The sequence below is a fragment of the Muscardinus avellanarius genome (assembly GCF_963383645.1).
Source record: "Muscardinus avellanarius genome assembly, chromosome: 8".
In the NCBI taxonomy this organism is placed as follows: domain Eukaryota; kingdom Metazoa; phylum Chordata; class Mammalia; order Rodentia; family Gliridae; genus Muscardinus; species Muscardinus avellanarius.
This window is the reverse complement of record NC_137794.1, coordinates 32,210,721-32,236,044: the sequence shown is the minus strand read 5'-3', so window position 1 is coordinate 32,236,044 and position 25,324 is coordinate 32,210,721. Positions and strand designations below refer to the sequence as shown.

Here is a 25,324-nt window from a genome sequence, read left to right as displayed (position 1 = left end):
TCAGGCCTTAGCCTGTCCTGCCTGACCAAGACCTGCCCTGATGGTGGGGCAGGCCATAGGCCAGCCTGCTCTTCCTAAGCCCTCTTGGACAGTGGGGTCCTTAACTTTGGGGTCTCAGAGTCTGTCAGCAGGGAAATGTTGGGATCATCTGTATAGTCATCTCCCTTGGAGAAGTTGGAGCCCGCCCCAGCTCAAAGAGCACAGGCAGCTCACTGTTGCCTATGTTTGTGGTGTCTGGGTACAGCAGAACAGGGCTTGTATCTACTACTCCAGCTGCTCCAGAGGCCTGGGGGCTCCTGCAGAGACAGGAGATCTTGGATGCTCGCCAGGCTGCTGTCAAGGTCAGGCAGACTCATGTTGGGCATGGTCACCAAAGGGCTGAACAGGTCCAGAAGGGCTGGAGTCTATGCTGATGCAGTGTCTGGTCACAATGGTTTGCAGGTTGTCCAGGTTGGAGTTCATGGCATCCAAGTGGTAGCTGAGCTCATTTTTGTCCAGGCTGGTTATGCTGAGGCACTTCTAAGGGGTGGAGGGCAGCTGGAGTGAGAGGCATGGTTTCCAGCGTAGGTGGGGGCTGCAGCTGAGGTGGTGGGGGTGGGGGGAGGCAGGCTTTCTCTCCTTTCCTGCAGGATGGAGTCCAAAAGGGTGGTCAGGGACAAAGGAGTGTCAACAGAGGATGGGTGCCTGGGACTTGCTTCCTCCACCCAGAAGCTCTGAGGATCTCCTCCTTGACACCCACTCGAGGGCCTCTCATCTGTGCCTCTGCCTGGGAAGGCCAAGGGACTGGCAGGGGCCAACTCAGTGATGACAGAGATGATGGGACTGGAGCTGATGGTAGTGCTGGGGCAAACAGGCTAGAGCTGCTATGGCCAGGGATGGAGCTGAGTACTGGCCTGGGTCCTAGACATGCTCCAGAAGTGCTGCCAGTCATTCTTGGGCATGAATTGTGCAGAGCTGCTGTCACTCAGCAGCAGGGTGATCTTTCTCTTCATTACTAAGATCTGGTTTGACTGCACCAGTAAGATCAGCAATAGAAGAAGGAGCTTGTTGATGAATTTCTGTTGCCGGGCATGCTTCTGCTGCTGGGCATGCTTTTGCCGCAGGCTGGCCACTTCTCAACACAGGGCCTTGCTCTCCTGATTCGTGGCCAAAAGCTTGGAGTCCAAACACTCCTGCTTCCCCTTTGTTAACTGCATGTCTGTCAACAGCTTGGTGACACTACCCTGGCAGATCTTTATATCCTCACTCTTTAGGGTGGACATGCTGGTCACCTTTCTCTCATCTAGGAGGTGTTTCTGGCTGTGCAGAATGCATGAGTGCTGTAACTTGGTGTCATCTCTTTCAAGCTTGATCAAGCCACCTTGCTCAACGTGGACCACCTTCTGGAAGGTGCAGGTTGAGCTGCTTTATGATGTTGGCCATGTTATTGTGCTTGAAGTACTTGGGCAGCCCCCTTGGTGAAATGGCCCTGGTTGAACACATAGAAACAATTTCCATTCAGGCTCCTGGAGATGAGTGCATAGGTTCTGAGTCACTGAGCTCACTAGAGTTCAGAGCTTCGTTAGAAAAGCTGAGCCATTGCTAAGCCCCGGTCAGATTGGATGAGGCAGCAAAGGCAGAAGTGGCTCCAGTGAAGAGGCGCCAAGGCCAGGGTAACCATGATGGGGCCAGGGGCCACCCTGTGCACACAACTGCCCCAAGGCCTCACTGGCTCATGCAGGCACTGTGGCTCCTGTGGACACCAACCCCACCCTGATCTGGAAATGTTTTCTGGATTTCTTTCTCAGTGAATTTATGATTGGCAAATAGAAAATATTCTAATTGTTTAAGATTGATTTTTGTATTCAGACACTTGGCTGAATTTGTTGATCAGTTATAAAAAGCCTTTTGCTTGAGTTTATTGGGTTTTTAAAGTAGATAGCATGTCATGATTTCTCAAAAAAAATTAAAAAGATAGATAAACAATTAGCCAGTGTAATAAAAAGAAAGAGAATTTCCTGTTACTAAAAGAAGAGATAAAAAAGTGATATTACCACAGACAGGATAGACATTTGGAGGATTATCAGAAACTACTTTGAAAAACTATACTCCAACAAAATTGAAAACTTAAAGCTGGGCATGGTGGCGCACGTTTGTAATCCCAGCACTTGGGAGGGTGAAACAGGAGGATCGCACAGTTTTGAAGCCAGCCTCAGCTACTGAGTGAGGCTCTTAGCAACTTAGTAAGACCCTGTTTCCAAATAAAATATAAAATAGGTCTGGGAGTAAAGCCCTGAGTTAGAAAAAGCACCTGGATTCTACCCCCAGTACCACACACACACACACACACACACACACACACACACACTCGAATAAATTAACAAATATCTAGACACATAAACCTTTCCTAAATTGAATCATAAAGATATAAAAATGTAAACTAACCAGAAGCACTCAAAGAGTTTGAAACAGCAATGAAAGCTTACCATCAAAGCAAAGCCCAGGTCCAGATGGTTACCCAGTCAAATTCTATAAAATAGTTAGAGAAAATCTAAACAAAACATGTCTCAATCTATTCCAATAGAAATAGAAAAAGACAAGATTCTCCTATATACATTCTATGAAGACAACATCGCATTAATATAAAAACCAAATAAAGACAGTTCAAGAAAAAGAATACTAAAGACTAATATCATTGATGAACTAGGTGCAAATTTCTAAACAAAATACTAGCAACATGCATTTAAAATAATGGCCAAGTAGGGTTCATCTCAGAGATGCAATGTTCATCTCAGAGATTCAACATAGTTGAAAATATCCATGTAATTCACCACACAAATAGAACTAAGGACAAAAATTCCATGATCATTTCAATAGATGCTGAAAAAGCATTTGACAAAACCCAACATCCATTCATGCTAAAAGCACTGCAGAGAATTGGAAAGGAAAGAACATACCTCAACATGATAAAGGCAATATACAATAGGCCCACAGTCAATATCATAGTGAATGGGGAAAAATACAAGAATTCTCTTTAAAATCAGGAACAAGACAAGGATGCCCACTATCACCACTCCTTTTCAATATAGTACTTGAGACTCTAGTTAGAGCAATAAAGCAAGAAAAGGAAATTAAAGGTGTTTCTAAAAATTTGAATAATTGTAATTTATTAAAATTCCCATCTAAGCTAGGCATGATGGCACATGCTTATAATCCCAGGATTTGGGAAGCTGAGACAGGAGGTTGTTCATTCACTGACAGCCTCAGATACTTAGTGAGGCCCTTTGCAACTCAGTGAGACCCTGTTTCTAAATAAAGAATAAAAAATAGGGCTGAGGTGTAGCTCAAAGGTAGAATACCCCTGGGTTTAATGATCCCCAGTATCACAATAAAATAAAATAAAATACCAATTTAAAACACAGATTAAAGTCTTTTAATATATTTGTGGAAGATGTTGCCAGGGACACTATTGAGCTGCCAATCATATGAAGAAAGTGGAAGCTCTGATGACAGAAAGGACCTAATAAAGCAGCTAGCAGCCATCTTCCATTAGGATCTTCAAAAAAGACGAGATTTAAATTTGCATTCTTCATTCGTAAATATCAGCTTCTCAAGTATCTGGCCTGGCCCTATTGACCAAGGTTTTGAAGTTAGGCTATTTTGAAAACAGAAAAGATTGGGAGAGTGAAATTCAAAGCCTTTATCTATCTGTTTTGCCTAACCTCCCTTGGAGGTTACACTCTGTCTCAGTCAACATTCTCACTGCTATAATCCAAAATATCTGAATGCAAAACTTAGAGGACGCATGATTTATGTGCTCTACATTTGTTGGTGACTTGGGGTTCAGTTCTCGTGAGACCAATGCCTGTGAAACTCAGGGCATGGCAGCCAGAAGTAGAGAGAGGGAGAGCACAAGGACTCTGATCCTCACATCACAAAAGCCAGAAAGAGATAGAACAAGCAAGCAAGGGGATTCAAAGACACAAGCACAATCCCTATTACCACATCCCCAGTACCCGCCTTCTCCACCCACACCCCACCAGCCTAGTTAGTCACTCAGATAAACCTATCATAATAGATTTAACTATTGATGAAATTACAATGCTCATAGCTTAGCTATACCAACACTGAGTTCTTCATGGGATATGCTATACCTGACCATAATACACATTTATTAACCATATTCCCTTTGTACACATGACCTTGCTGTTGGAGTAATCCTGAGTTAATCCTCCTCTCTTCAACCTATTTCTGAACATTCCCTAATGAACATCTTCTAGCTTGCCTTCCATCACCAGTTGGCTTGCAGAACTTCTCATCCTCCTAATATAAGTCCTGCTTGCAAAATCCTCTGCTCTCTCTCCTGACTTGTGGCTGCCAAATCCTCCAGCTCTTGCTGAGGTTAACTTTTTGAATGATGATAGACCTCAAATGTGCTCACAGAAACCACAGCAGATACTGCCTGCAGTCTTTATATTCCGTCCCACTTGTAAGTTTTGAAATACACACACACACACACACACACACACACACACACACACACACACACACAATACCCAACAACAACAACAAAAAAATCAGCTCTGAGGTAATGTATTTTAAATATAAAAGTGAAGCTATTTAGAATAAACAGCCAACATGAAAGACAATTGTACTGGTGACATTGTTGAAGTGCCAACCTGTGGTGGTTCTCAGGGTTCTAGGTTTTCATGAACACATGGAACATGTAAGAGATTAATGGCTAAAATGATTCTGTTTTACTGAGTTGGCCTGAATTAATTGTGTTTTTGAACCATGTGTCACTGAAGGGCCTCAGGCACTAGTAAATACACAAACACTGAGGCCATTATGTGTGAGATAGTCATTAGCACTTTATGAGGTACTGAACAGAGTGCATTAGGCTTCAATTCATGCCCAGGCTTCAATGTGGTGAAATATAGATATCCCCTTTACAATATGGAATGTGCCATTATATTTATTTGTACATATTTAAAATAGTTTAAATTTAACTACAGCTGGCTTTGATTACATTATGCAAATTAAGAACTTTAGCTCGTATTCTTAATTCCCTTTGTAATGATCAAATAAAATCCAATTTATTTGATCATCATCCTAGGACAATAAATCCCTAAACTTAAACAGTCATTTTGTTATGCTAATTAAGGGCTTTAAATAGGAAATTGTACTGAGCTTAAATTAGTGCAATAAGTCACTCAGAGAAAATATCCAAAGCAGTAGAAGATTGATGCATGGCCAACAGAAGTGTATTTGGGGTTTATTTTAAGTACAAATCTGCTTTTAATAATAAGAAACTTATTTAAAATTAAACATTATAGACATCTGTACTATTCATCTAAACATTTAAACAGCCTTTTGTTGAAAAAAATCCCAGCCTAGTTACCATATCTATGCTTCTCTTTACTTATCTCATCCCAATACAGTAAAAGTTCATACTACTCCTTATTGGAGAAGTCTATAATCTAGCAATAAAACATGACTTCAGTGCAACAGCATTTTTAGTACCCAGTGAAATAAAATGAGGCATTTATGTTCCATGTGAAAAAGTCTTATTGGTAACCTCAGGACACTGCATTTAGAAGTTCCTCATTAATAGAGTCTTTAAAAATTCACTAGCTCTAATGAAGCAATGATTAGAGAAAATATATCTCATATACAAAACTTAAAAGCAGTTTATAAGGCAATTAAAATTGAGTTACTGGGTAAATATGTAACCAGTGCCTATACATGTGTTACAGTTTATTAAGGAACCAAAAGGAATCATAATTGTTGAAAATAAGTAAAAAGAGATTCTGAGATACTCTTTAGAACTTATGTATTTTCCACAATTAAAATCATTTTCCTTCTCCCATGATCAAAAGTAGAATAAATCTATCACATATCAGTAACACACTATAATTTTCTTTATTAATCAGAAACAACCTTTTATGACATAATGGATACAAAATTGCTAACAGGAGGAACAGATGAATAAGACATATAAAAAAGCTAAAATCTTGCCTATAGTAGACAGTATACAATATATTTTCTCTTGCTTATTCATTTCTCCATAAAAGTATTTTAAAATTATATTACCATGCATGTGTAACCTTGCCACAACTGATCTTGATTTTATCATCTAGAAGTTGTGTATTTCTAGATACTATAGTAAAATTAATTTTTATTAATTTATTCTTATGAAATTTGCTTTTGCATTTTTTAAAATGTTGATGTGGTTGCCCTTTGCATCAATAAATTGGCCTCATATAAAGTCATACTATTAAAAATTTTATTGGCATTTAGTACTTGGAAGAAAAATATTTGGAAAACCCTGAATCTCCTAGTTTCTGATGATGATATATCTTACTATATTTCTCTTTCTGCCTTAAAATCAAAGAAGCTGAGTCCATGTGAAGTTCCATCACAAAAACTGGCTAAAGCCGAATAACCCCTATGACCTCTCCCCCATTCTGATAGTCACTCCTATTTTATTTTATAAGCTAAGATGTGCTTTCCATTGAAGATCTCACCTCAAAATCTTTTTTAATTAAAGCAATATGAATAAACTAAACAGGAATAGATTTTAACAAAAAATAAACTAGAGTTTAACAGAAGAATACAGTAATCACATTCAAATTTAACTTAATGTCAAAAAATAAGAGAAAAGGGGAAGAACGAAAAGAGAAAATTGAGCCAGGCATAGTGGTGTGAGCTTGCAATTCCAGTACTTGGGAGGCTGATACAGGAGGATTGTAAGTTTGCAGCCAGCTTTGGCTACTTAGGCCCTCTGCAACTTAGTGAGGCCCTATTTCAAAATAAAGAATAAAAACTAAGGCTGTGGTTGTAGCTTGGAGGTAGAATGTCCCTGGGTTCCATCCCAGTACTGAAAAAAAAAAAAAATGAAATAAAAAGAAAATTGACAAATTTTCTCCAAAAAATAAAAAAATAAATATGTAATTTATAGTAGTTGATAAAATTATTTTTCAGTGCTTACTTTGGGGGAGGGAGGGACAAGTTATCAAATACTTTAACCAGCCAAACTATCTGAAATGCCACTTTTTAGAGGGTTCTAGTTTAAGGTCACGTGAGACATGGTATATAAAAATGTTTGATATTTAGATTGTGCTTTCTCGTGTGTTCTTCACAATCAAAGCTATAATGGAAGAGGGTGAAATTAAACTACTTTTTTAGAAAATTAAAGTGAAAACATTTGCAAAGCCTAACAGCTGCAATTAACATCAAGAACAAAACAAATTTACCTATTAGTCAAAAACAGCATTGGTGTGTGTAAAGTCACTTTCTTGGTTAAGAGCCTCACCATTACTAGTAGGAAAATCCCCAAATTCCTTAACTCGATACTTAACAGCATCTAAAATCTGACCTAGTCTGCACTCTGGTCTTCTTTTCTGTTCTCTTGCCACCTCCAACAGCCTTTCCTGAGACCTTTGGACTCTAGAAATACTCTGGGCTGCTCATTTCTCTGATCATATCAAATCCCAATTGATCTGTATTTTTTATTTATTGTCTTTCACTCTTAGGGCAAAATTCTTCCACATCGATTCCACCCCTGTTGAATTTGGGTCCCTCTGTACATCATTGGGGTCATCATCGGGATCCTCCATTAAGACTCATTAGAAGAGGATCAGCCTTCTTTCTATTGCAGAATAGAAAGATTTTAGATCCTTGCTCTTTGCCTTTGCATCACAAATATAGACACTCACAATAATCTTCCATGCTTGTACGGTACAAATGGTACTTAACAAATTTTAATTTTATTTTATTTTTGAACTGGGGATCGAACTCAGGAGCATTCCACCTTCCAGCTTCACCTGCAACCCTGTTTTATCTTTTATTTTGAAACAGGTCTTGCCAAATGAGGATCTCACTGAATTGACAAGGCTGGCATCGAACCTTCGATTCTCCTATCAGCCTCTCAAATTCTGGGATTATAGGCATGTGACACCACACCCAGCTATCGATTTTAATCTTGGAAAAATTATTTTATGATCCCATGCTTCAATTTTCTGCTTTAGAAAGGAGGCAAAGTAATGATATTTACTTCACAGGAATTTTGAAATAACCAGGCATTTTCATATAAATAAAATATTATTGCTCTAATAAGTAGTTTCAGGAGATTAAATATTTCATGCTTCTTAGCCAACATCACCACTGTGATCATGGTGCTTTACCTAATCTGACTCCTGTCTCATCTCCTTTGCCACTGTGACCCCAACAACCCCCCGGCCATGCATTCTCTTATCCTGTAATTCTGCTTTTCCAGAAGCTGCTGCAGCCTAGAGAGTTATATTCTCACTGTGCAACATTGGCTAGATACTGTTGGAGACCTAGATTGGTAATTTAACAGCCAATATTTGTACAAAAAGGACTCATGCTATAAAGCATTGATATAAAATTTCACTTTTTATAAATGCCAACTTTGTTTTCTGGTGTGTGGAGGTAAAGGATAGATGTGTGTGTAACTACAGACTGCAAACAAAGTTTGGATGAGCCATGAATGTGTTTCTCTTTGAAATAAAGTGGCACTTATGCAAAAGGAAAAGAGTGTCTAGCAAAATAATCTTTAAGATGCTCTAGGTGTTCTCAAAAAGAACCATTCCTTCCATTAAGTTAGTTTTGAAATAGTTTTGTGAAGTTGTTCATAAGAAGAAAGGCTAAACTTACTCTAGATACAAATCACAGAAAAGCATTATTTTCATAAAAGAATTCTATTTTTTCAAAAGAAAAGTGAAACAGCTGTTATTTCTACCATATTATGTGCAAAAGCATCTGTTAAACAAAATTAAAATGATTACTGACTTTTTGACAAATTTATGGCTATAAAATTCATTTTTTTGTTTTGAGCAAAATAATTTGGAAGTTATTTGGATGCCAGTTCCTGTATTTGCAGGACATTCCGTGAGGATCAATTACAAAAGGGCAAATAGTAACTTCTGCATTCCTTCTTATTTTACATCAACCCTTGGTTAACGATATTCAGTGACTTGCAAGCAATTTTTTCCCAAGTCTAAATTTAATTCTTAGTGTGCTGACAATGTTGCAGTCTGGTATCATTTATTGGATTATCTTTGATGCCCTAGATATGTTGCTCCCCACGTGAAAAGATATTTTGCTGGCATCACAAGCATTAAATCCTAATGCAACCACAGTAGGAGATTTGTATTTACTCCATTTAAATTTTTTAATCAAATCATTGACACTTAAATCAAGTTAATAACTGAGTTATATTAAAGAAAACCAATGTTTTTACAGAGAAAATCATTAATGTCTTGTGGTAAAAAATACCACAAGCAGAAACATTCAACTATTAATTTATATAAACACTTTAATTCCAGTATTAGTTAATAAATTTTAAGCAAAATTTTCCCTCAGTAACAATATCAATTTTTCTTTCTTTATCAACACCTATAATTGATGTGATATAGTTTTGGAATTTTACCTCTTTTTTTTGCATTAGGGCTTGAAAACAAGGGGCAGTCTACCTCCAATTTGTACCTCAAGCCATTTTTAATTTTAAACAGGATCTTGATAAGTTGCTGAGGGTCTCCGTAAATTGCTGAGGCTGGTCTCAAACCTGTTTTATCTTCCTAAGTACTACAATTACAAGCATGTGCCCAGCTTTCCCTCAGTGTTAGTAATTATGTGTAAAATAATTAAAATATCCAGCATAAACGTTGAACCAGAAATATTGCAAAGTAAATAAATACCCTCTAGACCAAAAGTTAAATATTCACCATACAATTAACAAGTAATATTAATTAACAATTACTTAACATAATTCCTTGTAGGGAATATAATGGAAAGGAAAGAAATATGTATGGTACATCCAGTGTTTTAGGAGTTTTGCATATGTTATTTTATTTTATCTTTGTCAAAATCCTTAGTTGGCATTATTTTTTATTTTAAAATAATTGGGAAATATAAAAAGGAAAGAGAAAAAACAAAGAAAGAAAGAAAATGGCATGGGATGTAGCTCAGTGTTACCTAGCATATATAAGGTCCTCAGTTTGATATCAGAGAAGGAAGGAAGGAAGAAAGGAAGGAAAGAAGGAAGGAAGGGAGGGAGGGAAAGATTTAGCTAAAGTTATGAAAGAGATTTACAAATTTTCTATTGCACTCAGTAATTGGCAGAGATGATAATGTCCTAGAAATATGCATAACTGGAAATCCAAACATATATTCTCTGCTTTGTTTCATTTTAAAAGCAGAGAAAATGAACCTTACTTAATTGTCTGATACATTGCCCTGTGTGAATTGCCCTTATCTACATCAACAGTGTGAGGAAAAAAAAACATTTTGGCAAGAGTAGTAATATCAGTGACTTTAAACACCCCATGTGGACGAACTACATAAATTCTAGCACAAAAGCAGATACTTTAATGAAGAAAAAACTATTTTTTTGTTTGCTTTTGCTACCATTGTTTAAATCAATTATATAATTAATAGTAACATTATAGACACAAAGATTATTTCCCTATGTACCATATTTTCAATTTTGACATATTCTAAATACTCTTCTTTTGATCTATTTAATGATAGATATAAGAGGAAATTATTTCAAGATTACAGACACTGAAAAGAAGAAGAAAGGGTAGGAATTGGGTTAGCTAATTGGGTGATGTGTGCATGTTTGTCTCCACCATCTTTTATCCCATTAAAATATATGACTACAATGCACCAAAGCCAGGTGTTGTGGTGCACGCTTGTAATCCCCGTGCTTGGGAGGCGGAGACAGGAGGACCACGCAGGTTCAAAGCCAGCTATGCTGGCTTAAGAGACCCTGTTTCAAAATAAAATATAAAATAGGTCTGGGATTGTAGCCCAGAGGTAGAAGGGGTCCATCCCCAGTACCACAAAAAAATAATAAATAAAATAAAATAAAAAATAAAAAAGAAGGAAAATGTCACTGATGGCAATACTGTTGGGTATATAATGTTTCTGTGAAGTCTGGAATGGAGAAATAGGCTCTGCCCTTTGTAATTTTAATATAAATAACTAAAGAAATTGTTCCCAAATCCTTCCTTAGATCTCATCCCACAGTTGAAACACTACCAATATGGCAGAGAAATGGTCCTGATAGCCCTCTTGGTTAATGATGATTAAGAAGATCTTATCTGGTTTAATTCTGTGGTTATAGCATACCCATTTGAAATACAGCTATCACAGAGTAATTATCTAAAAAAATAATTTAGCCATCAAAGAGAAAATTCAGGGAGAGTATATCAGTTCATTATCATTAACTCCCATTAATTCCAAACAAAGAATAAATGAATAACAAATTAATTGTGATACTTACACATACACCTGCCATTTGGGGGTTGGCAATTTTGAGATTACCATTTTAAATTATAGGATTTAACTACCCAACCTCTGATAGGTTGGGTAGGTAAGAAAGAAAGCTGAAACTGACTTGGTGCTTTTTGCAGAGGCTTAAAAAAATAGGCAAAGAGATCAAGGTGCCAGCACCTCCTGAGGCTTCCCAAGGAAAAAGGTCAGAACCCACACCTACCAAACAGTGTGATCTCCAGTGGCTTTACCATGTCAGATAAATTCAGACAACATGACAAACTCTTGGTTTTGACTCCCAGAAACCTGTCAATTGATTCATTTCATTCACCTTTAATAAGAGCACTCCATTTGTCCTGTTCACAAAGTTAATTTTATACCTGGCTACTTTGCTAAGCTTTGGTATTGGCTCCAGAAGTCTTTTGATATTTTTGCATCTTCAAAAATCATGTCATCTGCAACAGGAGGTAATTTGTTCTTTTTCTATGCATATTCCTTTAATTTCCTTATCTTGCTTAATTGCTCTGGCTAAGATTTCAAGTACTATATTGGATAGGATTGTTGAGAGTGGACATCCTTCTCTAATTCCTGATTTCCGAGGAAATACTTTCAGTTTTTCCTCATTCATTTATGATCTTGGCTTTGGTTTTTTCATATATTGCTTTTATGATGTTGAGGTAAGCTCCTTCTATTTCTATCAAAGTTATACAGAAGCTCAAGAAGCATTTATTAAATTTTACAAAACTTTTAGCAGATTTTGAAGGCTACATATCATCATAAGATTCACTTAAATAGTAGGTTCAAACAAAAGAGACTTTGGAAGTGAGAATATTCTAGTAAAATAGATGATTTAGGACTTCTGGGAAGATGTAAAGTGGCGTTTACAAATCCCGCTAACAATCGATCTTTATTACTAAAAAATCAGTGCTTTTCATACCCAGAAAACACCACCAGCAAAGAAATAAAAGCTGTAAGTACAAGGGGCAGAGAGAAGGAAGGTTAGAAGATCAGCCAGAAGCCAGAGAGGAAACCAGCCCGCACATGCCGTCATCTTCTCTCACATTGCTGGGCTCCAGAGAGGAGGGGGACTCAGAATGGAGCTCAGAACCGAAGAGGAGATACGCCGGCCTCACGGCCTGGACGCAGCAGCAATGCCATACTGACGGCGGTGGCAGCAGTTAACTCACTGGATGGCTCCAGACCAATGCACTCAACATCCCACCAGGCTCCAGAGAGGAGCAGCAGACAGCGAGCTGAGGTGAGCAACTGCAGAACAGCTGGGTGTAATTCACCAGTTTTTTCGGTGCAAGGAGCGTCTAAAGCTCCCAGGGGCCAAGCTCAGTACACCCTTCAGGGACTCAGATTGGAGCTCAAAACCAGAAAAGAAGTATGCCAGTCTCATGGCTGAGGGTGTGGCAGCGGCACCATATTGCCTTCGGTGGTGGCAGTGAGTTCACCAAGTCCGTGACAGCACTTTCAACAACTGTTGGCATTGGCTACTGTTTATTGTCATTTTGTGAAGCAGAGAAACAAAATTTTGGTGTTCATGGTTCCTGACTTCTGACCCCTGCTACTCCACCATCACCCAACCCTCACCACTCAAAAAAGTACTGCTTACCTGTTAACTCTTCTAAATCCCCACTACTAAGACTGGTCTATACACAATACCCACAATCAATGGGAAGACATCAGAAGAACAGGCCTGAGAACATTGAAAACATGAGAACCAGGAATAGTGGAGAAACGACAGAAGTCACCAATACTGACCTACAAGAAATGCAAGAGGGAGAGTTCTGAATCCTGATTTACAATATGATGAAAGGATTTAAAACAAGTCTAGAGGAGATGAAAGATGAGTTGGAAACACTAAGAATAAGAAAGAGGTCTGGAATGAAATGAAAGAGGCAATAAGTGAAATGAAGACAGCAATAGAAAGAAATTCTGGACGATTAGATGAAATGGAAAACAGAATTTCAATGTTAGAAGACAGTACATCCAAAACCGAAAACACAGTCATCAATATACAGAAATCTTTACAGCAACAAAACCTAAACATCCAGCAAATATGTAATAATATGAAGTGTCCTAATTTACGGATAATAGGCATTGAAGAAGGGATAAAGATACAGACTAAGGGCATCCGTAATCTCTTCAAAGAAATAATTTTAGAGAATTTTCCAAACATGGAAAGAGACTTGGATCTTCATGTCCAGGAGGCATACAGAACTCCATTGAGACAGGACCAAAGAAAGACCACTCCATGCCACATAATAGCCAAAATGACCAACATAGAGGCCAAGGAAGGAATCTTAAAAGCAGTGAGAACAAAAGGACAGGTGACATATAGAGGCAAAACAGTAAGAATCACCCCAGACTATACAACCCAGGTCATGGATGCTAGGAGAGACTGGTACGATGTGATTCAGACCCTGGAAGAAAATAAGTTCCAACCAAAACTACGCTATCCAGCAAAACTACTTTTCAAAATCAATGGGGAAATAAAAGTATTTCAGGATAAAAAGAATTTTAAAAAATTCATGAATTCAAAGCCAACACTAGAGAAAATTCTTAAAGAAATAAACCATAAAGAAGAAAAAAGAAGCAGACTTCAGAACCAGAGAAGAGAGGAAGTCCATAAGTAGAATTAGGATTACAGTTAGCGTTAGGACTAGTATAACATTTAGTTTAATTTCTTACATGCATTAGTTTTAGCTATGTTTAAAAGCTTGGAAAAGTGTTTTCATATCATATATATGTGCAATTATGTTCAATTTCAGTGTATTGTAAGAGTTTCACATTGGTTTAGAATTAGAATTACAGTTAGTGTTAGGGCAAATATAACATTTAGTTTAGTTTCCTATATGCATTAGTTTCAGCTATGTTTAAAAGCTCAGAAAAGTGTTTTACATGTCATATATATGTGCAATTATGTTCAATTTCAGTGTATTATGAGACTTTCACATACTTTTAGAATTAGGATTACAGTTATCATTAGGACGAATATAACATTTACTTTAGTTTCTTATATGTGTTAGTTTCATCTATGTTCAGAACTCGGAAAAGTTTTTTACATATCACGTATATGTGAAATCATGTTCAGTTTCAGTGTATTGTAAGAGTTTCACATATGTTTAGACTTAGGAGTACAGTTAGCATTAGGACAAATATAACATTTAGTTTAGTGTCTTATATGCATTAGTTTCAACTATGTTTAAAAGCACGGAAAAGGGTTTTTCATATCATATATATGTGAAATCATGTTCAATTTCAGTGTATTGTAAGAGCGTAACATTTGTTCAGAATTAGGATTGCAGTTAGCTTTAGGACGAATATAACATTTAGTTTCTTATATGCGTTAGTTTCCACTCTGTTTAAAAGCTCGGAAAAGTGTTTTACATGTCATATATATGTGCAATTATGTTTAATTTCAGTGTATTATAAGATTTTCCCATATGTTTAGAATTAGTATTACAATTAGCATTAGGACGAATATAACATTTAGTTTAGTTTCTTATATGCATTAGTTTCAGCTATGTTTAAAAGCTTGGAAAAGTGTTTTATATATCATATATATGTACAAATAAATAAATAAATAAATTTTCTGAGAAAAAAAATTAAAAAATAAAATACATGATTTACAGAAAAGTTAACCTTACCTAAGATATCTTCTTTCTACACTTTTTTTTTACCCTAAGCATCTGATTATTTGTAGTATATATAAGAGAAAAAATAATAAATGTACTATAAAAAGGCACTCATATAGCTTAGTTGCCTTTTAACTAAACAGAAGAGCAGAGGGGCAATTCAGAGAAAGCTTGGTGGTAGATATCAAGAAACACACAATAGAAAGTAAAGTCCCAGCCATCTGCGCTAATCCTGAATTGAGTGAACCTGAGCAAGAGAGAAGGGAACACAGAGTGTGTTACACAGGGGAAGCAGTGTGGTCAAAGTCCCTTCAGAAAACAAGTACAGAAGTGTGTGGGACACTGTGTTTGAAGATTTGTTGAAGATGAGTTTAGAAAGGTGAGCTGAGGTGAGCGGTGTGGGTTAAAGTCATTAGAGTTTAATCTGGAGAAATGGGAAGGACTCACTGAATAATTTTAATCAGAGGAGGGTTCTGCATTAGAAATATCACTGGCAAATAGGTGAAGCTTGGATTGGAAGTAAAAATACTGAAAGCTGGTTAGGAAATTACTGTAGTGTTCCCAACTCTTCTGTCATTCTTCCCAAAGAGTGGTGGCTTTTAAAATAAGATAGCTTCACCTAGACTACTGTTGTCCAATAGAAACACAGTAAGAATCACACAAATATTCTAGTAACTTTAGGAAGAAAAAGTGAAGTGATGAAACTGAATTTTAATGATATATTTTATATAATCATATATATCCAAAATAGTCTTACTTAAATATTAATATTTTTCATTTCTTCTTTCATACATGGTCATCAAAATTTATTGTGTATTTTACACTTGGAACACATTTCAATTCCTACATTAAAGTTTTTCAGAGTTGATACTCATTAACTTGTATCTTGACCTATCTAGAACACGATTTTTGCGTATGGAAGGTGTACTAGGGATTGAACCCAAGGGTATTCTACCTCTGAGATATACTCCCAACCCATTTTGTTTATTTTTTTATTTGTGTGTGTGTGTGTGTGTGTGTGTGTGTGTGTGTGTATGTTTGTATGTGCATAGTACTGGGGACTGAACCTAGGGGCATTCTACCTATGAGCTATAGCCCCAACCTTATTTTTTTGTCTTTCTTTTTTATTGTGTGTGGTACTGGGGACTGAACCCATGGTTATTCTACCTCTGAGCTATACCCCCAACCCATTTTATTTATTTATTTAATGTGTGTGTGTGTGTCTGTGTGTGTGTGTGTGTGTGTGTGTGTGTGTGTGTGTGTGCATAGTACTGGGGACTGAACCTAGGAGTATTTTACCTATGAGCTATAGCCCCAACTTTATTTTTTTGTCCTTTTTTATTGTGTGTGGTACTGGGGACTGAACCCATGGACATTCTACTTCTGAGCTACACCCTCAACCCTAATTTGTATTCTTTTTTTTAAAACAGGGTCTAGCTAAATTCTGGAGAGCCTCACTAAGTAGCTGAAGCTTGCTACAATCCTGTGATCCTCATATCTCAGCCTCTCAAGTACTGGGATTACAAAAATGTACGCCCCGCCAGCTTGTTCTTAATTTTGAAACAAGGTCTCAATAAATTGTGGAGAACCTCACTAAATTGCTTAGGTTGGCTGTAAATCTGCCATCCTTTTGTTTCAGTGTCTCAAATACTGGAATTATAGGTGTGTGTCACTATGTCCAGCTTAGAGGCTCCCTTTGATTTAAGTTTCATGAAATTTATAGTTAAAAACAAGGAGAATCACACCTGAAAATAGGGGTACTTGCCTATAATCACAGTACTTGAAAGGCTTAAACAGGAAGGTCCCAAGTTCAAAGCCTGCAGTGCATGGTAATTGAGTGAGAAACTGTTTCAAAATAAAAGAAAAATAATAATAAAAATAGGACTGGGAATGTAGCTCAGAGGTAAAAGGTCCCTGGGCTCAACCTCCAGTACCACAAAAAAGTAAATTCACAAACCTAAATTGTTATGAACATATTTTAAAGTTTTCAAAATCTAGATAAAGATTAGTTTATGACTTACATTTAAAGGAAAATAAATAAAATTTTAGTTCCTTAGTCACACTAGTCACATTTAGAGCCCAGAGTGCAGCATGTGACTATTAGATGGATAGAACAATAGCTGAAAATGTAAAGTTAAGGGTTTGGGGCATTGAATTAAAAAAGAGAAAGATTATATAAATATATATATATATATATTTGTTGGATCTGACAAGAGATTCTTTATTGTCCTATTTACTGAGAGAAAAAAATATGAGAAATCTTACCATTTTTCATACTTTCATTAAGTTGAATACTATCTGAGCTCTGAGCTAGTCTTGTATTTCTGGATTAATCTCTGAATGGCTTAGCCTTGGTCGTGGGCCACACATTTTCAGTACCAATGCTGTGAGTGTGTGTGTGTGTGTGTGTGTGTGTGTGTGTGTGTGTGTGTACATGCACCTACAAGCATTCACACTTGTTCTTGTAGATATATTAAAAATTCATTTTTATTCTCAGATGTTCTCAAAAGAACTATATCTAAATAAGTTTTTACATCAGTTTTAAGTACTTCTAAAGGACGTACAAATCAAATTGAAAAAATGGAAAAGCTGGACTTTGAAAAGAACAAATAATAGCCATAAATTTTTGAGATAAATTTTTAGAACAAATTAATTAATACATTGGTTTTTCTATAATTAAAAATAATTATACCAATGACTGCTCTAATTCGTAGAACAACCCAAGATGAAGGTTCTTTTATTATCATGATCATCATTCCTACTTTAAATAGGAGACGAGTGAAAAAAAGAGAAGGTACGTAGCAAAGGCCAGCTCCATAGCCAGCAGGCCCCAGCGCGTGGGCAGTGCGTGGAGGTGAAACCCTTACCTCCATGCCATCTGTGTCAACTTTGCTCTGCTGCTAGGTTTGCAATCATCTGATGAGTCCTCCAGGAAGTTGTTTGGATTTGACTGGCCATATTCAAAGTATGGCAACTAGTGTAGAGATGAAGATCTTTCTTAGTAGGCCACAGGGATTCTATACACACATAGAACTCATTCTCTATTTTGTTTCATTAGGTCATTTTTAACATTGTGCCAGTGAATTTTATAAAAATATGGTGGCCCATGTCTATAATTTCAATACTTGAAAAATTGAGACAGGAGGATTACAGGCTGGAGACCAGCTTCAGCAACTTAGCAAGTCTCTCAGAATCTTAGTGAGATCCTGTTCTCAAACAAAAAAATAAAGGGATGGGGCTGTAGCTTGGAATAGAATGCTTCTGGGTTCAATCCCCAGCACCACACACACACACACACACACACACACACACACACAGACACACACAATTGAATGAATTAATGGATAAATAAATAAATAAGAAAATAAATTGCAGAACTCCAAGCACACAAGAGAGTTAAGATCTTAAATGGTCATGATATAACTCAAATTGTGCTCAATAATCTCTTATCCAGAGGTCAAAGGGACAAAAAAAATAAATAAATATGCACAAAACAGAATGAAAGAGACTATCTTACAGAAGTTCACTTGAAAAAGAGATTAAATGTGCTACAGATTCCAGAAATGAAGCAAAAATGATGCCACCTAACAACAGCCACCATCATCTAAGCCTTCCTCCACAGGACAATCACAGGCTTCCACACTGCATTAATAGAGGCACACTTTTCAAATCAACCAAGATCTTCACTAGTATTGCATTTAGCACCACTCAGACCACATCTAGAACAGTGGCTGTAATTCCAGATACCATCATTTGAGACCAAGTAGAGAGAATTCAGAATTTTAAAAATTGAAGTAGTACAGAATCTGGTTTGAGCATCCTGCCATAAAACAAGGGAAGATTTAATTGAAAATGTAGTAGAATTCTCAATATGGGGATTTGTGGGGGATCATCAAGTACAGGAAGGAATAGACTTATTCTGTTTATTATGTTTAATATTTTACAGGAAAAATATGAGATCAATGGGTAGAAGAAGCCGGCAGGTATACAACAATCAAGTTCAAAAATATAAATTCTTACCATGTGAGCACAAGTGACTTCATCTCCTGAAGAAAGCAAACAAAGAATGAACAGATCCTGGCTCTATTTGTGGAAAGGCCTCCTGATAGAGAAGAGGTTGCATTTAATGACCACTGAGATGCTATTCCAAATTAGATTTTATTAATAAGACTCTTTTATGACATCTTTATTTTATTCTCTACCTGAAATTTCATGAAACATCCCTCCACCTTAATGAAGCAAACTAAGTATTTTTAAAATATAGTGCCTTTTAATCAATAATTTTAAAGTCAAGCACAAACACGATTAGAGAAGATTTAAGTGAAATAATTACTGTTCAAAAATACTTGTATTTTTGATTAAAGTTTTGTGAAAACATTCAAATTTATTTTATAAATCAGAACACAGTAGAACCTATTATAATACAAGTTGAATGAATTGGTATAAAAACCTAATTAATGGAACTTGAGTGTGCCTTTGCAGCTCTGAGGATTTTGTCATTAGTCAAAGAATCCATTTAATAAAACAACTGACAATTTATACTCAGAAAAGTTTTACATTTGACCAGAACTGAACACTCTGCACCACATCTTTGAAAAACAGACACTAAGAATCTGCAGCTCTCAATGTAGTAGGATAATTATAGCTTCAAATAAAGAAGTCAGGCTGTAGCATAGTGGCTGTACCACAACTTTCAACATTTACTTTTGAATAAAATTACTGGCACCTTATTTTTTTGAAGTCCTTATTTAATTTTAGTTATGAAAGTTTTGCTGGGTTGAAACTGCCATTTGATCTTTGCTAAAGAGACTAAAGGCTCTGGAAACAAATGCCAGCCAACTTAATTATTTTAAATGCAAATATTTCACTGAATCTATATCTCAGACCTGACAGGTAACACATGAGTTTTTGAACAAAGCTTAGAGTGCTGAAGGAAAAAAAAATACACTATAGAGATTTTCTCAAAATTCAGAAGGTGACTGTTGCATAATGCAGTTTTGATTTAGCTTAGTTTCTGCATTTTGACTCTCCTGTATCTTAGAGTGATGAAAGAGTTAGGACATCCCCCCCCCCCCCCGGAATCAAAGAACAGCATCAGGTAAGCAAAAAGAAGGGGAAAAACTTTCAAACCTGATCTTCATAATGTCTTGACCACCTAATAAAGAAAATAAAACCACTGTAAATAGTGGCACATGATGACATTTCCACATTTAAGTTCAAACTCGTTAAAAGTATAATGTGTTCATTGGTTCTAGACACCTGTAGAATGTTTTAATTTATCTTATTTATAAGTCTGTACTTTGCTGAATAGTATGGTAATGTCCAAGACACATGGAATTATTTTCAGGGATAAAAAAATTGTATACCAGACATCTTAGTAGTTATCAAGCCACTAATGTTTTGTTTGGTTTTAATTATATTTTTCTAAATTGTGATGCCACATTTAATTCAGAATGATGGATCATGACTGACAAATGACAACAGGCCCATCTCAGCACAGGGCTGAGAGAGCACTTGATCCTCTCTCCTCTTCGCCTTTCTCATTTCTCTTTATTCCCATCTTTCTCTTGCCCTTTTTCTAATCTTTTTTTTATTCTTCCACTACTCCATTTTTGGTTTTAAAAAGATGCATACTATAAAAGTTGAATACCAAAATATTTGTCTTTTATAGTATTTTTTCCTGGCCCCACTCAGAAAATATTCTTAGGAGGATGCAGTGTTAAATGCAGACCAAGTACCAAAGCAAACAAAAGATTTTATACTTTATATACTATTTATGTTCCTACATCATCACAGGTTGTATATTACTATGCATGTAAATAAAAACTTTAATGTGAAGAGATGAAGTATAAAAATTTAAAAATAATTATGAAATACTTCCAATTTTATACTCTTAATTTTAAAACTTAACCTTCTTTTGAAAAATTGTAATTCTTAACCACCTTAGACTCTGGTATAAGTTCTTGTTCTATGCCTCACTCTGCATTTATTTTGTTTGTATCTATGTCTATGTGTGGGCGTGTCTCCGTAAATATGTTCAGCAAATATGAAGTAATAGAAATTTTGTCCAAGCTTACCTGACCACAATTTTGATAATTTTTAAATCCTCAAGGTTTTGATTGAAAATGTGCATTGGCAGAAATGGATGATTCCTAATTAGAGATTTCGACATGACAGTATTCATTATGCTGTGGCAAAATAGAATAAAAGATTTGGAACACAGCAAGGAGAGAGAACTGAGCCACAGCCATCTGAAATAGTTTGCTAGGGACTTATCCAAATGGGATCTTTCTCAGTTTTCCTTTGGGGTTGTTCCATGGCAGGAAAAAGGGAAAAAGAAAAATTCTGTCATAGCAAAGTTTATGTGTGAGGAAGGCCTATCCTGCCAAAAAGGTCACAGACCAATGCCGCCTTGATTTCCATTTTAGTGGCCTATTCAGTCTTTCCTTTTAAAGAACCTTCCAAGAACTGGTGGAGAGGCCTGAGGAGGAGGAGAAGAAACCCAGAGCACAAGCAGGAAGATTTTTAACTAAAGATTGATACTAAAATTTTCTCAGCCAGCATGTGTTTTAGCTCTTTTATAATTCCATTTTTTCTTTCATTTTTCAGTAAGGTGCTCAAGGAATAGCCAAACCATCATGAGACTGCCCTGCGGCCAGAAGAAATAGCTGGGAGGCTGGCCATGAATGTGTCTGCTTTTGTCAATCCAGAACAAGGGGCTATCTTTCCTGTGGCTAACCATCCCCTTAAGACCAGTCCTCTAATCAGGATATTGACTGACAGGTGGAAATCTTTAGAATGAAATCATCTCAACAGTCTACAGGAAGGGTAAGAACAGAAGTAAATAATGTAGAAATCCTGACACATATGAGTTTCCAAATAAAGGTCTCACCCTTCCAAACAAATATTACAAAGTTCTTCTTACCAGCCAGTTAATGCATAAGGAAGAAGTCTGTCCTTAGCACCCACACATCATTTTATTGGTAGTTATATACCGAGAAAATAGAACCTATGCAATAATGCAGAAGAAATTATTGTGGGGTTAAGCAATAATAAGATCCCTTTTCTGATATCTACACCAATTATTTTGCTTGATTTTATAATACTGAACACTATAATTTTCTCAAAAGAGGTGAAATTCCTCTCTAATATTCAAAATAAAATTATATATAATTTGCTTTAACAAAGAACAAAATATGGAATATGGAATGTTTCTAATGTGGTGAGTGTGGGAAGGAGTTGGTGTAGTATTCAAGCAATTGTGTATTGTTTCTGGACTTAAGGTTAACAGTGTCTACTGGGAGGGTCATGTCACAAGTGGGTCTTATGGTTCTATGGCAACTTCTGTTATTTTAATGTGTTGCGGGGCTGTGTACTGTGGACTTAACTGAGGGGTATTCTAACCTTTGAGTTATACTCCTAACCCTATTTTATGTTTTAATTTTGAAAGAGAGTTAAAGTTGCAAGGGGCATTACTAAATTGCAGAGGCTGGTTTTCAACTTGGGTTCCTCCTATCTCAGCCTCCCAAGTACTGAGATTATAGCAATAAGTCACCATTCTCCTAGGTAACTTCTACCTGCAAAGACAAAAAAAACCATGTCTTTGCCACCCAGAGCAATTGCTTCAACAATACAATCATTCTATTTAAAGTATAAAAGATACATTTAACACAAATACAGAATAAAATAGTGGTGTTTACCTATAATTATAGGTCACTTTTGGTTTCCCTAAAAGCCATAAAATACACAAAGCTACACTGTGAGTGCTGAAGGAAAATTATGTGGTTCTTTGTGGGTGGTATCACAACTAAGTCTGAAATAAGTAACAGAGTTTTCTGCATTTTATTTTTTTTTAAGGTAAGTATACTTGTAGGAAAAACTCTACATAATGGCAGAGAAAGTGGTTGCTTTATGTGGTAAGGTTTGAAAGACATCTACAACTTTCCAAAAATACTTCTGCCACTAGCCTGTGGTGTCACCAGAAAAATTTGCACCATTCCTTTGGAAAATTATCTCAAAAATGTTCAGTAAAATGCAAACATACCCTAGGCCATTTACCTACTAATTTGTTATTATTTATTATCATATTAAAAGGACTTTGTTTATTTGCTATACAAGACAATGTGGGCTGAGGCTGAAAAAAACAGACATCAGGAACAAATGAATCTGGAAGCATGACACACATTGTGGAAAAGCCTTGGAGGTCCATAAGGGCTAAATTCAAAGAAGACAAGAGAGTCAGAGCAGGTGAGCCAGGCCAGACAGATGCTATATGGTCACCAGTAGACTTTATCATATTAGGCTTCACATTCTCATACTAAAGCATGAGTTACTCCTCTTTACAACTTCCAAAACACTTTGTACTTTGTACCCATGAGACAGGCCTCCTACACCTCCTTGCCTTGGTGATTACATGTCTCTTTGTCCTCTGCCTTCTTTTAATGCCACGTTCTTTCTTTAAAATTTCAGTCTTCCAATGACTTCCAGCTGGTGGCCTTTTAGCTAAGTGCCACACTAGTACTTGAATGAAGAAAACAATGCAGTGGTTATGGTTACACGAAGAGTATGTTAAATATAAACTCAATGTTTTCTCATTTTCAGACACTCAGGGCAAAGGTTTAAGACTGGTTATCTAATTATTTACATGACTAGTTATCATAACATACTTTATATACTCATAGGCTATTATTATTTTATGTACAGATTTTTCTTTATTTGTTTTATATCTCTTTCACTGATTTACCTTTGTATTTGGGATGAATGAGACAAAAATTTATCCTTCTAGTATCTATTATATCATCTTTATTATCATTCTCACTGTCTTTTCCTCCATTTTCTACCTCTCACCAGATGTTCCAAATCACTTCATCTTTTCTTCTATCTGACATGTTGTATAAATCAAGGTTAAGTTGAAGAAGGAAAGGAAAAGGAAGGAAGGGAGAAAAGAGAAAAAGGAAGGGTGGGGCTATAAGAAAAATATTTCCAATCACTTTACTTTTTTCTGAGCTTCACAGGTTAGTGGCGTTTTTGTTGAGTTGACATTTAGTGAGAAGGGGGTGTGGCCTAGAGTCCTTTAGCTGAGTTGAGCTGGTTGGGGGTTGGTAGCAACAGTGACACAGGATAGTTGCAGGGTCATGTCAGCAGTTTAAGTCTCTTTCATCTCATTATCACTCTTCCAGAATGGAATTCTTATATGATTGTATCATGCCAACTAATTCTTTTTTTAGGTTAAACAGCTTGAGTGTTATGATTCCCTTCTCCTGTGGTGCCAAAGATTATTAAGAATTAGAGCTCCATTTCACAAAAGTCTTCATTCATGCTGCCCAAATAATGCTATTCCACCTCAAATTCTGTTTTCAGCTACAGAGGTTGTTGAACAAGTTTATCTAGTCTTTTGGAGATCTTGTTGAAAAACTGTTTATTTTGTCAAGGTCCATGATTTCATGGGTCATTTGCCATGCATTCAGCTACTAATCAAAAACCATCCAGGCAGCAATTTTTCTAAACAGATCTCTGGAACAGTCCCATGGTCCCCTGGTCTTTTACAGCAGCACCATTTCACTTGCTCTTTTATGCAGGGCCTAGAAGTCTATGTTTTGACTATGAGAGACATCAAGCTTCTGTGTACAAGGCCACTTTGTCAGACTTATTTTTTGCCTATAAAAGCACACAAAGTTGTATGTATTAGATAGAGTCTTTTTCTTGTTCATTTTTCTATTTTCCAGTACACAAAGCCTATATGCAATAGGTCAATAAATGTTGAATGGATGTGCTTGCTACAGTGGTATACTTAACCCAGCAGAGGTTTACCTAAGGAGTCTCATAGAGTTAGCAAGCATGGGCTCCAAGTTACACTTGTAAAAGGCTCAGCAAGAGGGAACTGAGGGTTCACAAGTCAACCTCAGTATAATATCAGTACGAAGGGACTCAGAGTCTAGAAAAACCTTAGAATTATGAGGTGAACTGGTTGTTCCTGATTTTTTTAAAGTGTGTTATGGTTCTTTGAAGACTTCTGTGAGCAGATCAGAGCCATTAAATGATTGAGAGGCATAATGTGGGGGGAGAAAGAAATGTGGGACACATTTTTTAACATGACCTTGGCTCTAGTACCTTTGGAGAAGTATAATTTTACCATTTATAAAACCTGTATTGCTTGTGCCCTACATCCTAAGAAAACAGAGAGAAATTAAATTACAAATGGAAAATAAACAAAAATAGTCTAAGTTTATTGAAAAAAAATTTTGACTTGTTTTTTTTCAAATATGCCTTTGAAATTTTACAAGATTTATATAAATGCAGAAAGAATGTTCCTACCTTGGCAGCAAAGATTCATGTGATGATTTAGCAGGTTTTTCTGGCTCCAGTAAAACCAACACTTTACAGCCTTTGACAGTGCTCAT

At 36.4% G+C, this 25,324-nt stretch overlaps 1 pseudogene across 1 annotated transcript; it reads right to left on the bottom strand.

Annotated features, from left to right (window-relative positions):
* On the bottom strand, positions 1-25,324 carry LOC308266025 (heat shock factor protein 1-like; annotated as a pseudogene). The gene is made up of 2 exons: positions 25,239-25,324; positions 1-1,505 (listed from the first exon to the last, which is right to left on the bottom strand). The product of its transcript is annotated as a heat shock factor protein 1-like (transcript).